This window comes from Lygodium microphyllum, chromosome 25 (assembly GCF_053477565.2).
Source record: "Lygodium microphyllum isolate KBCC chromosome 25, Lygodium_microphyllum_v1.1.10, whole genome shotgun sequence".
Lineage (NCBI taxonomy): Eukaryota > Viridiplantae > Streptophyta > Polypodiopsida > Schizaeales > Lygodiaceae > Lygodium > Lygodium microphyllum.
Window position 1 is genome coordinate 118,948 of NC_141159.1, and position 15,982 is coordinate 134,929.

Below are 15,982 nucleotides of genomic sequence, written 5' to 3' on the forward strand. Positions count from 1 at the left end.
GATGAATGGCACCACCACTCTCAAGTCTTAACTCCCTTATTGTACCACATCCTATTAGTTAGTGTATTAAAGAATTTAGTGTAACTAGTTAGTGAATGGGTTGCAATTACTTAGTGTATTAGTATAACTAATTTGCTAATAGTTAACTAGTTAGTATATTGTATTGCAATTACTTAATGTATAACTAATTCACTAGTGCATTTGTAATTAGAATTAATATACTTTGCTCATTCAGTTCTATGTCATCATTGTAGATTTCACTTTAATAAAGGCAACTGTAATTTGGATACATACAATCTTTCACAAGGTTAGAATCTACCTTCTTCCCTTTTTTTCATAATCGACAGTAAAGGAAAGAAAAGAAAAGAAAAGAAAATTGCATATCTTCTTGAAAGACGGAGGAATGGTACCTTCCCCCATAATCATAAAACAATGAAGAAACTTGTGCCAACTCTTTGACATGCTACTTATATAACGTGTTTATGTATTTTATGTGTTACTGTTGTGCTTTTATGAAGTAATGCTAAGTTATTTCTTAACCAAAAAAATAAGTGAAATGTGAAAAATACCACATTTCAAACTTTGACTAATAAACTTTTTTGTTTTTGGTTTTATATTTTGCAAGGTACTCTTCTTGTGTAGTATGACAAGTTTCCAACCAAAATTGATTAGCTTCAAAAACTGTGAGTGTTATTCATCTAATTCATACTTAAAAACAAATGTTTCATTTTGCTTAGATATGTTAAAGACAAAGTGAATTCAACAAGATTAATGTTATATATGAAAGAGTCACATTCATATTGTAGAATAGGGTTCCCTATGAATAATAAAAAGACGATCTACCATTTGGCTTGCTAGTTGGTTGAAAGAGAGCAGAAAGGGAGGGACAACGGCAAGGGAAGGAAGCTGTTTTCGCTTCAACCATTGGATAAGTATACCCTATAGTGAATCATCCTCCAGGCAACCATGTGAAGGCCATATCCCTACTACTTTTGTTGGAATGAGCATAGAATGGAAAAATGATCCCTTGTATCCTATTGTTGCTTCACAATGAAGTCAATATATAGGCCCGCTATCCTTCCAACAAGGGAATCCCCTATGAGAAGAACATCCAATGAGCTAGGACCATTTGCCTAGCTTGCAAAGTCCCATAGTCCTATTAACACGATGTATCCAAGGTCAACATTATCAAAGGAGGTATCCTCTTAAAACAAACAAAAAAAGCATACGCAAACATGTTCTTCGACATATTTACAAGGCATGGATAAACCTTACTCTAGGCATTATTCCCAAGATGAAGTGGTGGAAAAATGTGAAGGCCCACAAGTGAGGCAAGTCAAAGGCATACAATTTTGTACAAAGGAGACTCTTAGGATCCACAGGTCCCATTGGTGCATAGCTATTCTTCACCCAAGTAGTGGAAAATGCATACATCACCAAGATAGATTGTTGTGTTCTCTAGATGTCAAGCCCCATTTGAACCCGAGGCGTGAGACATTGTACTTTTCACTTGCCTATTTGAAGTGCAGCTTACACTATATAATAGTTTCCTTGTTTATGAGAAAACTATATTAATTTGTGCTAGTTTTTCTTTGCTCTACATTGAAAATAGGGTGATAGACATTATATCCTTTGCTCACTCACTTGAAGTCCAAGCCCATTCTCTATTATATACAAGATTCCTTGTCTATAAAAAAACTAGCAAAATTCTGTGAGTTGATCTTTGCTCATTCCTTGATGTAGAAAAATTCAAAGGCTAAATTGGAGCTCTCTAAGATCACAATGTTATCCTTCAGAATTAAAGTTGTGTCCTCTACAATCTTCAAATGTTATATCTTTATCCCAATCGTCATTGGAAGATGCAAGCTAAGAATGTGAAAAACCCAAGTTTCTTTTTATCATCTTACTCTTCTTCTTTCTCTTACTCTTCTCATCTTACTCTATTTTCTTTTTATCACTCTTCTTCCTTGCTTGCTCTACTTGTTCTTCTACCTCTTTTCTTCTCTTCTCTTGCCTTATCTTTTCTTCTATCTTTTCTATGGCTCAGTCTAAAAAATCTTTCTCTTTTTCTTTCCTATCATATTCTTCTATCTCATCCCATATTCTCATGATTCTCTTTTTCAACTCTCTGTCTAGTCTATCACCGTTGAACTTGGTTGGCTTGGTTTTGTTATGGAATTTAGGTTGTTAGGGTCAAGGTGTTCCAAGATTGGGGTTGAGTTCATCTTCTCCCTTCTTTTCTTGTTTGCATGATTCTTCTTCTTCTTTTAACTCTTCTCTCTTCTCTTATTCCTTTTGTAACTCTTCTCCTTCTAACTTTGGGTTCTTCTCTTCTTCATTCTCTTCCACTTCATTTATCTCCTCTTCTAAGGTTGGGGTCTTACCCTTGCACAATGAAGTGTTGGCTCCATGTAGAGGATTCCCTACCCAAGGTACTTCTGCCTTACCATCTTCAACCTCCTCATCTGCTAGGTCATAATCTTCATCATCAAAGGCATCATGTGCCTTATAGGAGGGTGCCACACTGGCCTTACCCTCAATCTCAATGGGAAGTTGTGTTTCTTGATTCATGAAGTCGAGTATCTCCTCTCCCTTTTGAAACATGTCCACCTATCTTTATCTTCTTTCTTGTAGCCTAACTCCATGATCTCATCTGGCTTGAACCTAACATCTATTTTTCATCCTGGTCCTTTGATATAGTATTCTCTCTCTTATACTTTTTTTCAGACTTCATTAGCTTCTTCTATGGGTTGTGATTCTATTAGATATTCTTCAAGGTAATTTTCTTCTCCTTGTGGGGTACTTGGTATCGAGGTATTCAACTTCTAGTGGTAGTGGATGAAATATTCTTTAGGGTAGTAGTATTCGTCTCCTTTTGGGTAGTAGTGGATGGGATATTGATCTTTGGGGTAGTCTCCTTCTATGTAGTCAACTCCTTCATGGTCGTCTTTGGGGTAGTAGTTCGCTTCTAGTTATCGATATTCTTCTTTGTCATCTTCTAACTAGAATTTATATTCCCATGTCACCTCTTTCTTCTCTTGGCTCTCCTTTGGCTTCTATTGACTCCTCTACTCTTCTTTGGTTAGCTTCATTATACTCTTCAGCTGTTGCTGATGGACTTTGTTAGCTCTCATCTACTTTAGGTATGATTCAAGCTTCTCTTGTGCTTCTTCAGATCCGACAGCAGTCTTCGAATCCCACCTTAGGACTATATCTCCTTGTAGCTCCATATCAAGGTCTCGAGCCATCTTAACTTGCCACATTGGCTCTCTCACACACCATGATGAGTTGGTGGTCGACCTCATCCAGGTCCTCATCTATATCTTCATCCTTGTCCTTTATATCTCGTAGCACATCGGTTTTTTTATGAGTATTCTTCAACTCCTTGATGGTCTTCCATTTTTTCTTGATTTGTTTGAGCAACAACTCCTTGTATGTAGCTTTGAGTTAGTGACATAGCTCGAGTTCCTCTTCAAATGAGGTGTCCTTCCATATCTTGAGATCTTTCTAGGTGGTTGTAATCTTGGATGGTATATCGTGCATATCTATCCCATCATATTGGCTTCTTCACAACTTGGTTAGTACATATGAGTCAGCTTCTCATTCTGTTAGAATCTCCTCTATGAACATGAGTGCACTCCCCTAGCGAGCTAATTTTCTCTACAAGAAAGTTGCTTTGATACAAACTTTTATCGACCTTCAGGGGACTTCAAGTGGTAACTTCTCATCAGGCATAGAAATGGCACAAAAAAAAGAGACACATAATATATCAATAGGAAATCATTGTAATCATGAAATAGAAAGATACAATGGATAGACACATCTTAGGGCTACATCTTCGTGACACTACACATGTGAGGGTTTACTATGACCGAGCATAGGGAATCACGTGTATAGTACGCTTACCTATCTCTATTTCCCATCTATCTTCTCTATGCCGACCTACCCCCTCTATCCTCAAAAACAAACTCTCACATGCCACCACCTATCTCTCCTTTATCAAGCCTTCATCTCTCCACCTTCTCTCTAACCATAGTTACCTACTCTATGCTTGCTTATCTCTCTACCTCTATACATTTGCCATGGTCAATCTATCCCTATCTACCTCCCTCTGTGCTTGATGTTGTCCCTCTACCTCCCTCCATCCATGCCCACTTTCCTTTACTCTTGGTATATCCCTTTCCATATCCCTCCAAACACACTCACACATATCCTTGATCTCTTTTATTTATCCACCTTGATTTCTCATATTCTCTCTACACATACCTACTTGCACTATTGTGACCTATCCCCTTCAACTCTTGTAAATGTAGATGCCCACTAACCCCTCCATCTTTATTTATCCCCACCTACCTCCCTCCACCTCTACCTACCTCTCCATCAATGTCACCTACCTTTTGCCCCATCATCACCAACCTTTCTCCACCACCTCCCACCTTCCACCACCCCATCCCTCTACTTCTACTAACATTCCATCAATCTCTCCTCTTTAATGGGCATAATCTTCCAGAACAACCACTTATTGCCCTTCACGTCCCTATAGGTGGTTGAATTGGTCGCTATTTCTAAACCTCACAACTTGGGATTGCTCAGCAAAAAAGAACCCCAACTTTGGCTTACTATGAGGAAGAAATATTAAGCCACTCAGATAAAGATGAATCTTGGTGATATGCCGATGATGATATATATTAGAGAAAGCAAGAGACACTTGTGGTACTTGTGATCAACTAGCATGAACAACGGAAATATCCAATAGTCTATAACACAAAGCTAGATTAGGCATATAGAAATGGGATCAATAGTGAAGACAATGTAGTATCTAAAACACACAATTGGCACACATGCATCCTCTCTAAAGCTAAAATATTAAAGATATTAACACCAATCATAAAATAAGAAGATGCCATGCGGAAAAGAATTAAATTTGTCAACATGGATGACATACAAAAGCCATTAAAGAAAAGACGTGAAATAGTAATGCCATACATGGATAACAATAGCATCAACCTGATTGTCAAAGGTCAAACGTAGCATCATGAAGTATGGCAATACTAGTCCATGTGAAAACACATTGATCATAGCTTATAAAGAGATAAATATATGACTAAAAGTAGTCAAATCTATTAGGGCATACACCCATGGAGCCCCAAGAGGAACACCAAGGAAAAGGGAATTCTCTTGCAAGAAAATCTATCTTGTAACATCAACAAGATTTTATTTCATTCTTTTGATAATCAAAACAAAGAAAACAACAATTCTTTACGCAGCATCATAGTAGATTTCTCACACGGATTTGATAGAATCAACCGTAATCTTCAACAACTTCATAAAATTCTTCAATAGAACAAAGAACATAAGAGAATACACCATCTTTGAATGGAAATCAATCACATATTATTCATCTTCAATATCTTCATAATTCTCTCTCTCAATCTCTCACATACAGTTACAATGTTTTGATAGAATTGACTATCTCTGGCCCTCTTTCTCTCTCTCTCTATCAATAGTACATCATATCCTTACTACAATGCTCTCATAATAACCCTCAATAATCCTTCTTAGATCGTGGATGCACCTCCCAAGAGGTATATTTGATATGAAGAGTCACTAGAGCCACTACATTGTCTTTTCACAGCTCACTACTGTTATTGTGACTTAGTCTTCTCTTCAGTCTTCAGCAGCTGCTTCCTCCACTTGTTTTAGCTCTTTTGAACTTAGATTCATCCTTTCCAAAGGTTAGAAAACTTTCCCGAAGTCACACATACATTCTACAAAACACTTACAGAAGGTCTACAGAACAGTTACAATACAGTTACAATACAGAGACAGAGCAGAGACAGAGGCTCTACAGAGGGTCTACAGAAGGTCATCAGAACCTCATAACTCATACTCAAACCATTCCAAACTATCAAAGACTACTGAATAAACTTTCAAAAGATCTCAATCTTCATCAATCATCAATCCATGCTTCATACAGAAGACAATCAGAACAAAACAGAAGCTATACAGAAGGTATACATAACCAATCAGAACCTATCAGAACATCACATAACCTCATATCTCCACTGAGAATCATCATGAATTTCCAAAACATAATCAATATCATCCAAAACACTCTCAAATACTTCCTTTAACAACCATACATTACTCTAAATCCATCAAAAATCAATCATTCAGTCCTAAAAAACAACAAAAATCAGTCAAAAATTCAGTCTTTTTCCACTCTCAACATATCCCCACACTTAGAAAGGAAGTGTCCTCACGACCTAAGGAAAAGAAGAATATAAATTCACTAAAGAGCTCAATTTTATCTTCCGTGGGATCTTCAATAATCTCTCCAAACCACGACCCCAACTTATCACCTGTATCTGATAGAAAATACTACTAAAGGAAAACTTTCATTATTCATTAACTCAGCTGATTAATCATTTAAAAATCATAATAAATTTGTAAAGGATATAAGAGGTTTTCTTCAAATTTCCACCATAGGCTTTCCATCCACCAACAATCGGTTGAAAAGAGCTCTCGAACAAATGATACTCAATCAGCATGAACTCATCACATACAAGTAATACAACACACACAAACACTAACACAACCATCTGAATGACACCTCCAAAAGAGATATATATCATTAAGAATCATTCAAAATACATTACAAAGGTATTAATGAAGATGATCCCTTTTGAAGGCTTGGTGGTTTCGAAAGCGATCCATACAGAAGGATTCATCTACAAATGTCTTTGGAGGATTTTGAAAGAACTGCAAGCAGCACCCCCTTTCTAGCAAGACAAGGTATCTGCTAGGTAGACATAGAGCATGACAATACATGATATCCAACTGGTGGGAGTCAATGTTCACATTGACATTCATACAAAGTTTTGGAATGGCCTTTTGATCATTATGGGAATGCCGATGCATGTATGCTAGATACCAAGCAAAATGAGCAGTCAATCTCACTGAAGGATCTAGAGATGGTGAATATTGGTGAGCAAAATGAAGGTAGTTCTGGTATGCTTGATTGGCAGTAGTCCAATCTCCTGGAATTATTGGCTAGTTTATCTGAGGTCCTGTAAGAGAATCAGTCGAGCTCCATCCTCTTCTTCTTGGAATCTGCTGATCAAACCCGTCATATTCACTAACAAACTGAGGGGGTTGAGAGATAGAAGTGTCAAGAGATGGAAGTGGAATAAGTAAAAGTGGATGAAGAGATGGGTAGGCAAAATCATAAAAGGAGGAATAAGTTAAAGAAGGAGTGGCTGAAAATTTTAGGGAATCAGTTAAGGAAGGGTGTTAATTGATAAATAGGAAAGGCTGAAGGCACATGGATGGATGGAGAAGGGCATGGTGGAAAAGGGGAAAATACTCTATCCTCGATAAAAGAGCAATATGTAAATATTGGAATTTGAGAAAAAGATTGAGGTTGGAAAAGAAGGGGTAAGATTGCTGTTGAATTGGTTTGATAGAGGGAAAGATAGGTATCATAACGGTGAGCCATTTGTTAGTAATACAGTAGGCTAGGAACAGAGGGACTTAAAATAGATATTCTCTGATAGGTATAAAAAAAGGTGGAATCAAATGGATTACTTTTAGAAAGGTGAGCTAAGAGATCCACCCTCAGTTGGTTAGTGCTCTGTACATAGGTAGAAGCTGTGTTCTGTTGGTGATTCAGGACCACAGAATCAATCATTGAGTGCCATGAATTGTCAAGGCAAGTAGCCACTTTTGAGGAGTAACTCTGGAATATGTCATCTATTCGTAGCTCCAAATAGTTGACATACAAAACAGCTTGTAAAACCACGTCTTCCATATACCAGGCCATATCTACTTCATCTGGAATCAATAGATCACCTCGTAGATACATATATGACAGCAACATGGTATATGTCGTAACAGAATCTTCAAACACCATACGTACCACTTCTATCAGTAACCGAGGAGACCAAGCTCCACTCCAACCATCCTCTGGAAGAGGAAGATCCATAGTTGAAAGCTTCATATAAAAGGCCAACTTCTGCAATTGATAGTGGACAAAGAAAGAATGGTCCAGAGGAACATACTCCTGGAAATGCTCAAATGTAGACTATAGCAGATCCATCCTGGATTGCAATCGTTCCACTTTATCTTGGAATAAAGGACACAAGGTAGCCTGTCTCTGGAGAACTGCCAAGTCCTGCTGTAAGAGAGAAGGGATCATGGGAATATTAGGGCTTGGAGGAACAGACCGTGACTGTGCCAGTTGGTCTTGCAACTGTTTGATTTGGGAAGCTTGTGATTCCACTGTGTCATTAGCCGTCTGTAAGGCTGAGAGTTTTGCATCTAAAAGAGTTTGAAACTCTTGCGCTTCTTTGGACATCCTCTCCTTCTCCTTTGAGATTTTAGTGATCTCTGATTGAGCTTCTGTTAACTAAATCTTCAAAGAAGATATCTCTTCTTTTTGGGTCTCAATCATGTGGGTTTGTTGCTCCATCTGTTTAAACAAATTTACTAGTGTGTCTTTGGCAGAGGCTAACTCTGATGTTGCCTTATGCAACTGGTCTTTGGATTGCATCAGTTCTTCATAAAAGGAAGCATACAGCTGTTGAACACAGGCTGCCACTGAAAGTTCAATCGAACTATGAATGTCTTTACAGAGGAATGGAATGGCATCTCCCGGCACTAAACTGTTCAGTGAAGGGACTGATATGTCCAAGGAACCCTCTCTATGTACTCTGAACAGGTTGTTACATGTAAGATAAGCAGGGAGGTCACCGCCAGATGTGGCAGGAATTATAACTGAAGGAAGAACTGAAGGAGCTTTATCTGCTACCCGCTTCAAGCGTTTTCGCTGTATGACCAGTGGAGGATGAGAATCCAGATCCTCTATATCAATAGGTTCTGACTCTTCTGAAGGTGGTGGAGGAGGTACTGGATCAGATGGAGGAGGTGGAGGCACACCCTTCTTTAGGCCTGAGTATGTCAAGAAAGCATACAGGTAGGACCCATATGTGACGTTGATGACATTGCCCTTGGTTACTTTAATGAAATGTTGATCCATCTTGGTGAGTAGGTAAGTGCTCCAATCAATAGGTACTCCTTTTAACACCATCCTGGAAGCTGTAAAGAGCTCTTTGGACAAGTAATGGGATGGCGTTTTGGCAGGCATAAACCTGTCTTGGAGGAACTGACAGACCAACTTCCATACAAGATCAATGATCATGGAAAAGAAAACTCCTGAAGTATTGATCACTTTCCTAACATCCAGAGTTTCCTTGGTCTGTTTCTGTAATAGCTTCAAAATTTCATCGTTGGAGAATAGTTGTCTAGCTATAACAAAGGGCTCTCCTTTATAGGGAAGAGACAAAGCCTTTCCTAACCCTCGGGGTGTCAATGTCATGGAAGTACCATGGACCAGTTCCGACTTCTTGCTGTAGGAAGCAAGGAACTCATCACACATGGATGGATCTTCTGGAATCAAGGGGAAGGAGGTAGCCACGAAAGTCGTGAGTCCTGCCTTCGCGATAGGTTCAAAAGTGAGTAGAGAAGAGTAATCCCTACTAACCAGTGGGACATACTGGATAGGAGGAGGAGCGTGAGGCGCCATTCAGATGGAAAACACACACACCAAAGGCTAAAAAAAGAAATCAATCCAAAAAGGACAATCATACATACATAGACGTAACTAACCCAGTTACCACCCCAGACAATACACATCCTAGAAAAAATTCGGCATGACCTCGACACATATGTGACCGAAAGCTTCATGCGATGCAACATTTAAGCACCCAAATCCCCGTATCAGGCAAGAAAGAAAGAACTATACACCGTACCCGTAATCGTAACACATAGACAAATCAAACAACCATAAAAATATACCGCAGGACTTGACTATAACCTGGACCATCAGTGTCAACTAAAAGACTTTTACGCGCCCATCCCACGAAGCGTGTTTATCAAAAAGGGAAAAAAAGTGCATTGAGGGGGGATTATTTTAATGAAGGGTTCATTTTAAGAAATTATTAACAATGGGTGACATTTTATTAGGTTATAAACCTTAATAAGAAAACGACGGTTCCTTCTTAAAAATTTTAATTACAAATTATTAAGATGAAACGGTGCATTAGCGCAACCCGGACTACGATTACCAGACTGGGTCTCTAAATGCAAATTCTTTAATTAAAAATTAATAGTGATGTGGAGCGCTTTTTTTGCCAGCACGTGCTTCTTCGTGACGGCTGATTCATTTTTATTACAATTAAGGTGCCTCTTAAGCACACATAGCACGTGCAAAGTGAACGGTTGGTTGATTTTTTAAATTATTAAATTGTGTGTTTAGCATAAATGCGCATGGAAAATGTGGGTGAATAAATAGTATATTTTAGCAATTAATATGGGTGCCTTGTATAAAAATATTTTAAAGTGAGAAATTAGTGAAAAAAGGTTAGGGGAAGATGAGTGGGTGGAATTTGCTGGAAGTTTTTTGAATTTTGTATGTATTTTTTACTAATTTTTAAATGAATTTTATATATTTTAAGGATAATTTTGAATAAATATTCAGAATTTTTTTTTGTAATTTATTTGTTTTAATGTCCACCTGATAAATATTCAAAAAAATAGTAGAAATATGGAGAAATTTTTAGAAAATTTTATGTAATTTTTCTGAATGTAAAATAAACTTTTTAAATTAACTAAATCAATTAAATGATGTAAATCAGGTTAGTTGGATAAGTAAGGTCAAGTTAAGTCAACTAAGTCAAGTTAGTCTAAATAAGTCAGGTAAGTGAGGCTAAGTCAAGTCCAGGTTAGTCAGGGTTGATTAGGTTAGTCTAAGTTAGTCTAGGTTAGGTAGGTCAATTAGGTTAGTCTGGGGTCAGTTAGATCAAGTGAAGTTAGCCTAGGCAAGTATTAACTAACCTAGGTGAAACTAACTAACCTAGGGTTAGTTAGTGGGGGTGGAACTAACCTGAGTTAGGTTAGTCAGATCGACTACAGTTAGGTTAGTGGAAGCCTAATCCTAGTTAGATTATTCAGACCGACTATAGTTAGGTTAGTCAGACCGACTATAGTTAGGTTAGTGGAAGCTTAACCCTAGTTAGGTTAGTGGAAACCTAATCCTAGTTAGGTTAGTCAGACCGACTATAGTTAGGTTAGTGGAAGCTTAACCCTAGTTAGGTTAGTGGAAACCTAACCCTAGTTAGGTTAGGGTTAGTGGAAACCTAACCCTAGTTAGGTTAGTGGAAACCCTAACCCTAGTTAGGTTAAGTGAATCCTAACCCTAGTTAGGTTAAGGGAACTAAAGGGGGTTTAGTTAGGTTAATTTTTAACTTAAGTTAAGTTAGGGTTAACTAAAGCTAGGTTAGTTACTAACCACAATTAGGTTAGTGTTAACTTAACTTAGGTTAGTTGCTAGCCTGGGTGTGGTTAGAGGGTGGGAGGAGGAGGAGGAGGAGTAGGTGGAGGTGGTGGGGGAGAAGGAGGGGGAGGAGGAGGGAGTCGGTGGAGGTGGTGGGGGAGGAGGAGGGGGAGGAGGAAGTAGGGGGGTTGCTGCAGGTGCAGGGGGAGGAAGGAGGAGGAGTAGGTGGAGGTGGTAGTCGATGACGGGGGTGGCGGGGCGAAGCGACCGGCGCGTGGAGGAACCGCAGGCGGTGGGGGAAGAAGGCCGCGAGAGGGAGACAGGAGGTGGCGGGTTGAAGAAGGCCGCAGGGGCGCTGCGGCGAGCTGAGGGCAAGGGGAGGGGAGGCCCAAGGCAAGCCGCGGGCAAGGGAAGGGGAGGCGCAGGACAAGCCGCGGTTGGAGGAGGCAGCGCCACTGCTGCGTGAAGGAGGATCAGGAGGAGGTCACTGTGGAGGAAGCGCTGAGAGGAGGAGGAGTTGCTGCCGGGGAGGAGGGAACGATGGTGGGGGAGGCCGCTGCTGTGGGAAGAGGGAATGCAGGAGGAGGAGACGATGGTGGGGGAGGCCGAGGAGGAAGGCGGGGGAGCACTGAGGGAGGAGCATCCGTTTGTTTGTTTGTTTTTTTTTTAAAGTCTTATTTTTTGTTTTTTTAAATTTATAATAATCTAAGGTGTGGTTATTGGTTTTTTTTTTCTCTTCAAAACAATTGTAAAATTAATTCATTTGAAGTTAATGAATGTTGGTTTTTAAAAAAATAATATTTTTGTTTTTTAATAGAAAATAAATTCATAATAATTAAAAAAAGAAACTAAAGGGTTAAGAAATACACCCTCGATCCGTGTGCATGCGCGGGCAGGGGTAAAAAAATTTTGCAGTGATGGAGTCAAACAGGCAAGGAAGGAGACACGCGAGCCATGGACACCACAGGGCATCCCGAGGCGCATAAAATGAAAAGTAGGCGCGTTCACGTGCGAGGCGAGAAACGTGGTTAACGGGAAAAATAAAGAAAAATTAATAAAATCCAAACCATTTGTCGGATCAAAAATCCATAAAAAGGAAAAATGGGTTGGGAGATGAGGAAAAAATGTTAGAAACATGTAACATAGGTTCCAAGGCAAAATCAGGGTGTTCACATGGGAAAAATGCAAAAAATAAACCCGAAAACACATACAGGCATTAATATCGAAAAATCCGCACATCAAAATGAAGTACGAAAAGAAGGAAAGTGTGCAGAACAATGTGTCCGACAACGTTACCATGAGAAAACACAGTTCCGATTGAGTTAGGACGCGCTCACATGGGAAAAATCAAAAAAATGGGCCCAAAAATGAACTCGAAAATTAATACGAGAAAAACCGTGCATCAAAATAGCACATAGGAAAAAGGAAAAATGTCCAGAAGAAAGGAATTCACAGGACTGGCATATCAAAACTCAGTGTGGGGAAAATTAGGAAGGATTCAGATGGAAAAAATACGAAAAATGCATCCGAAAATGCTCGGAAAAATTAATAACTAAAAATATGACAAGCGAAAGAGGGGGGAGAGAAAATGAAAAAGTGGGAAAAAGACTGACAGGACACGACTGTCAAATCAAATTGGAATTCCGGTGAAAATAGGGCAGGTTCACATGGAAAAATATGAAAAATAGGTACGAAAAAGACCCCAAAACCCGCAAAAATTAATAACGGATGAACCGTGCATCAAAAGGACACGAAGTAAAAAAGGAAAAATATCAGGGGGAAGGGGTAGAACAGGCCTAACGTATCAGATCAGGGTTTCGAAGCAATAAAGACACGTTCACATGGAAAATTGTCCAATTTACGAGAATTTCTTCAAAAATTAATAACTTGAGAATCGTCTGTCGGAATAGGGGTTGGTAAAAAGGAAAAATAGGCAGTTCAAAGGGACGAACAGGGCTGTAAGGTTGGATTGAGCTTTCGGTGAACGTAAGATCTATTCGTATGAAAAAAAACGCAAAACCCAGAATAAGGGTAAACGGTCAAGGAACAACCCCGAGGACAGGGTGAAATAGAACGTAAGGGTGGGGAAGGGACCTCATCAGGGTAAAATGAAATCACGGTATAGATGCAGGATCAGAACAGGATATATATTTGGAGGTATGCAATATAGACGCGCAGGGACGCGTCCCCACACTTAAGACCTTAGCAAGAAGGGTAAACCAAGCTTCAAGAACCTAGTACCTCACTTCAGTGCAACCACAACGTCCCCACACTTAAGACATAACTGGTACTGAGAAACAGAAGTTGTATGGTCAGAAAAACTTGACCCATATTGCCGAGGAGGGATGTCGACTATCTAGGTTGCGTCTGGTGGCGTCGTCGGCTACAGGAGGTAACAAGGTATCTTCACATCACACGTTCTTCGTCCTTCATGGCAGGGATCATGTGGCAGCACCAAGGGAGGTAGCTGGTTGAAGGAATCACGAGAAAATTCGTCGATGGCGAGGGATATTGCACTCAACTCACAATCAGTCAAATGGATTGAAAGAGCAGGCACTCGCCCCATAACTGATATCACTCGAGGAAATAAGGATGAAATCCCAGAGCTCATACTCGGTTTAGGAATCGACAAAAAAAATGATGCAGAGGGAGTATGCCAGGGTGCATAATTGATGGTGCATCAGTGCGTCCAACACGTTTGGCATAGGTGCAAGGAGAAAGGCAAAGGAGCCTTGTGGTGCAGTGAACAAAGTGACGTGTGCTGTGCTGATGGCAAAAACCTAGCCCATAGATATATAGGAAAATGGGAACGTACCTGACTCCAAAGGTCGTAACATCCCTCAATTCTCACCTCTCGGTAATTGATTGAAGAAACTCCAGTCACGCTCAGCCCACCCTTTGTCTCACGCTCGGTTGAAAGATATAGAGGGCAGCCATGTCCTGAAACCCATTGATGTAATCCTCACGGTCACTTGTGCGGAGGTTGTATGCCTTGTGCGCATTTGATGGTGCAATTGTGCATTCCACCCTGTGCCGGTATACAGTGTAAGAAGGAAGGCCAGGGAGCCTTATAGTACAGTGCACAGAAATAGATCGTGTATTGTGCATTGAGAAGCCTATCCCGTGCGTGCAACACTCCATTCACACATCTCACCTCTCATTCGATTTGAAGGGAAAGACTGGTCACTCACCCCACCCTCTGTCTCACTCTTTGTTGAAAGATACAGAGGGTAGCCCATACTCACATCCCCATCCTGTTAGGATGAAAGCTTACATCACTCTAGGTGTTGGCAATCCTGAAGAGGAGGCGTACCCAGGGAGGCAGCCTACAAATCTCATACTTCAATGATTTGTAATAAGAGTTGTTTGTTAAGAAGGGCAGACGAGCTGATATTGCAAAGACAACGTACCAAGGGAGGTGGCTTCAAATTACTTGCTGAAGAGGTTCTGCTGGTGAGTCAGCTATCCTGAACTGCAGGGTGTTTCCACCTTTTTCACAGTCAGCTTCCCGCCCAAGGGTGTTTCCACCTTTTCTTGGAACGAGGCTTGCTATGACACGGAATTTCTTTATTTTCTTCCATAACAGTTTGTTTGTTTTTTAATTATTTTTTTCTTTTTTTCTTTTTTTTTAAATTTTTCTTTTTTCTTTTTTTTCTTTTTCTTTTTTCTTTTTCTTTTTTTTAATTTTTTTCTTTTTTTTAAATTAAGAAAGAGAATGGTAGAAATATTATATGTCAGGACCAACCTCGCCACCATTGTTGGATCAAACGAGAAGAGAACAATGACGGGTTGAGATGTTTCTACGAGGGGGTAGCAGAACGAGACCGCCTCATGAGGAAAATCATGATGGCTATCAGAAGCACGACAAGAAAGACAGTGCGACGCCCAAAAGGGAGAGGGTAGGTTGATTGTGATTGTCAAGATCCCCAGGGAGAGAAGTACTTCTTCAGGCGATAACCATTGATGAGGAAAGGATCATCAGAGGCATCAACGGTCTGTACCTGAACAGAGCCGTTAGGATTGACGGCCAGTCCTTTGTACGGGCCCATCCATCGTTGTTGAAGCTTGCCAAATCTCGAATCATAGGCTAGAACAAGATCACCTTCTTTGAACTCCTTGTGCTTGATGAAACTGTCATGATAGACCTTGTGTCGCGCTTGAGTAGTTTCCATGCACTGTAGGGCCATCCGCCGTATCTCGTCCAAGCATTCCAAGTGCAGGAGACGGCGTTGTAGTGGCTCATTATCTCCCAAGTGTTCTTTAACCGCCACTCGCAAAGAGGGCAATTCCAGCTCAACAGGGAAGAGAGCTTCTGTACCATACACTAGTTGGAAAGGGGTCTGTCTTGTAGCTGCCTTATGGGAGGTTCTGTACGTCCAGAGGGCCTCTATAAGTCGATTGTCCCAGTGCGACGATGTATGGTAATCGTTCTTGTCAGAATCGAGCAAAGGATGCGATTGGTGACTTCAACTTGGCCATTGGCTCTGGGGTAATAGGAAGTGGACTTACGATGGCGTATCTTATACAGTTTCGTCAGCTCCTCCATGATTTTGTTAAGAAAATGAGTACCTCTGTCACTTACCAGCTCAAGGGGACTGCCAAAATGGGTAATAATATTCTCGTTCATGAACAGGGCTACACTGTTACCAT

At 40.1% G+C, this 15,982-nt stretch overlaps 1 protein-coding gene across 1 annotated transcript in view; it reads left to right on the plus strand.

Annotated features, from left to right (window-relative positions):
- Positions 1 to 652: 652 nt before the first annotated feature.
- Positions 653 to 15,982, plus strand: part of LOC148013822 (uncharacterized) — a 42,208-nt gene continuing 26,878 nt past the window's right edge. Inside the window, exon 1 of the mRNA XM_087667364.1 lies at positions 653 to 683. The gene's annotated coding sequence lies outside the window, so the exon portion shown is untranslated. The remainder of the gene's footprint in view (positions 684 to 15,982) is intronic.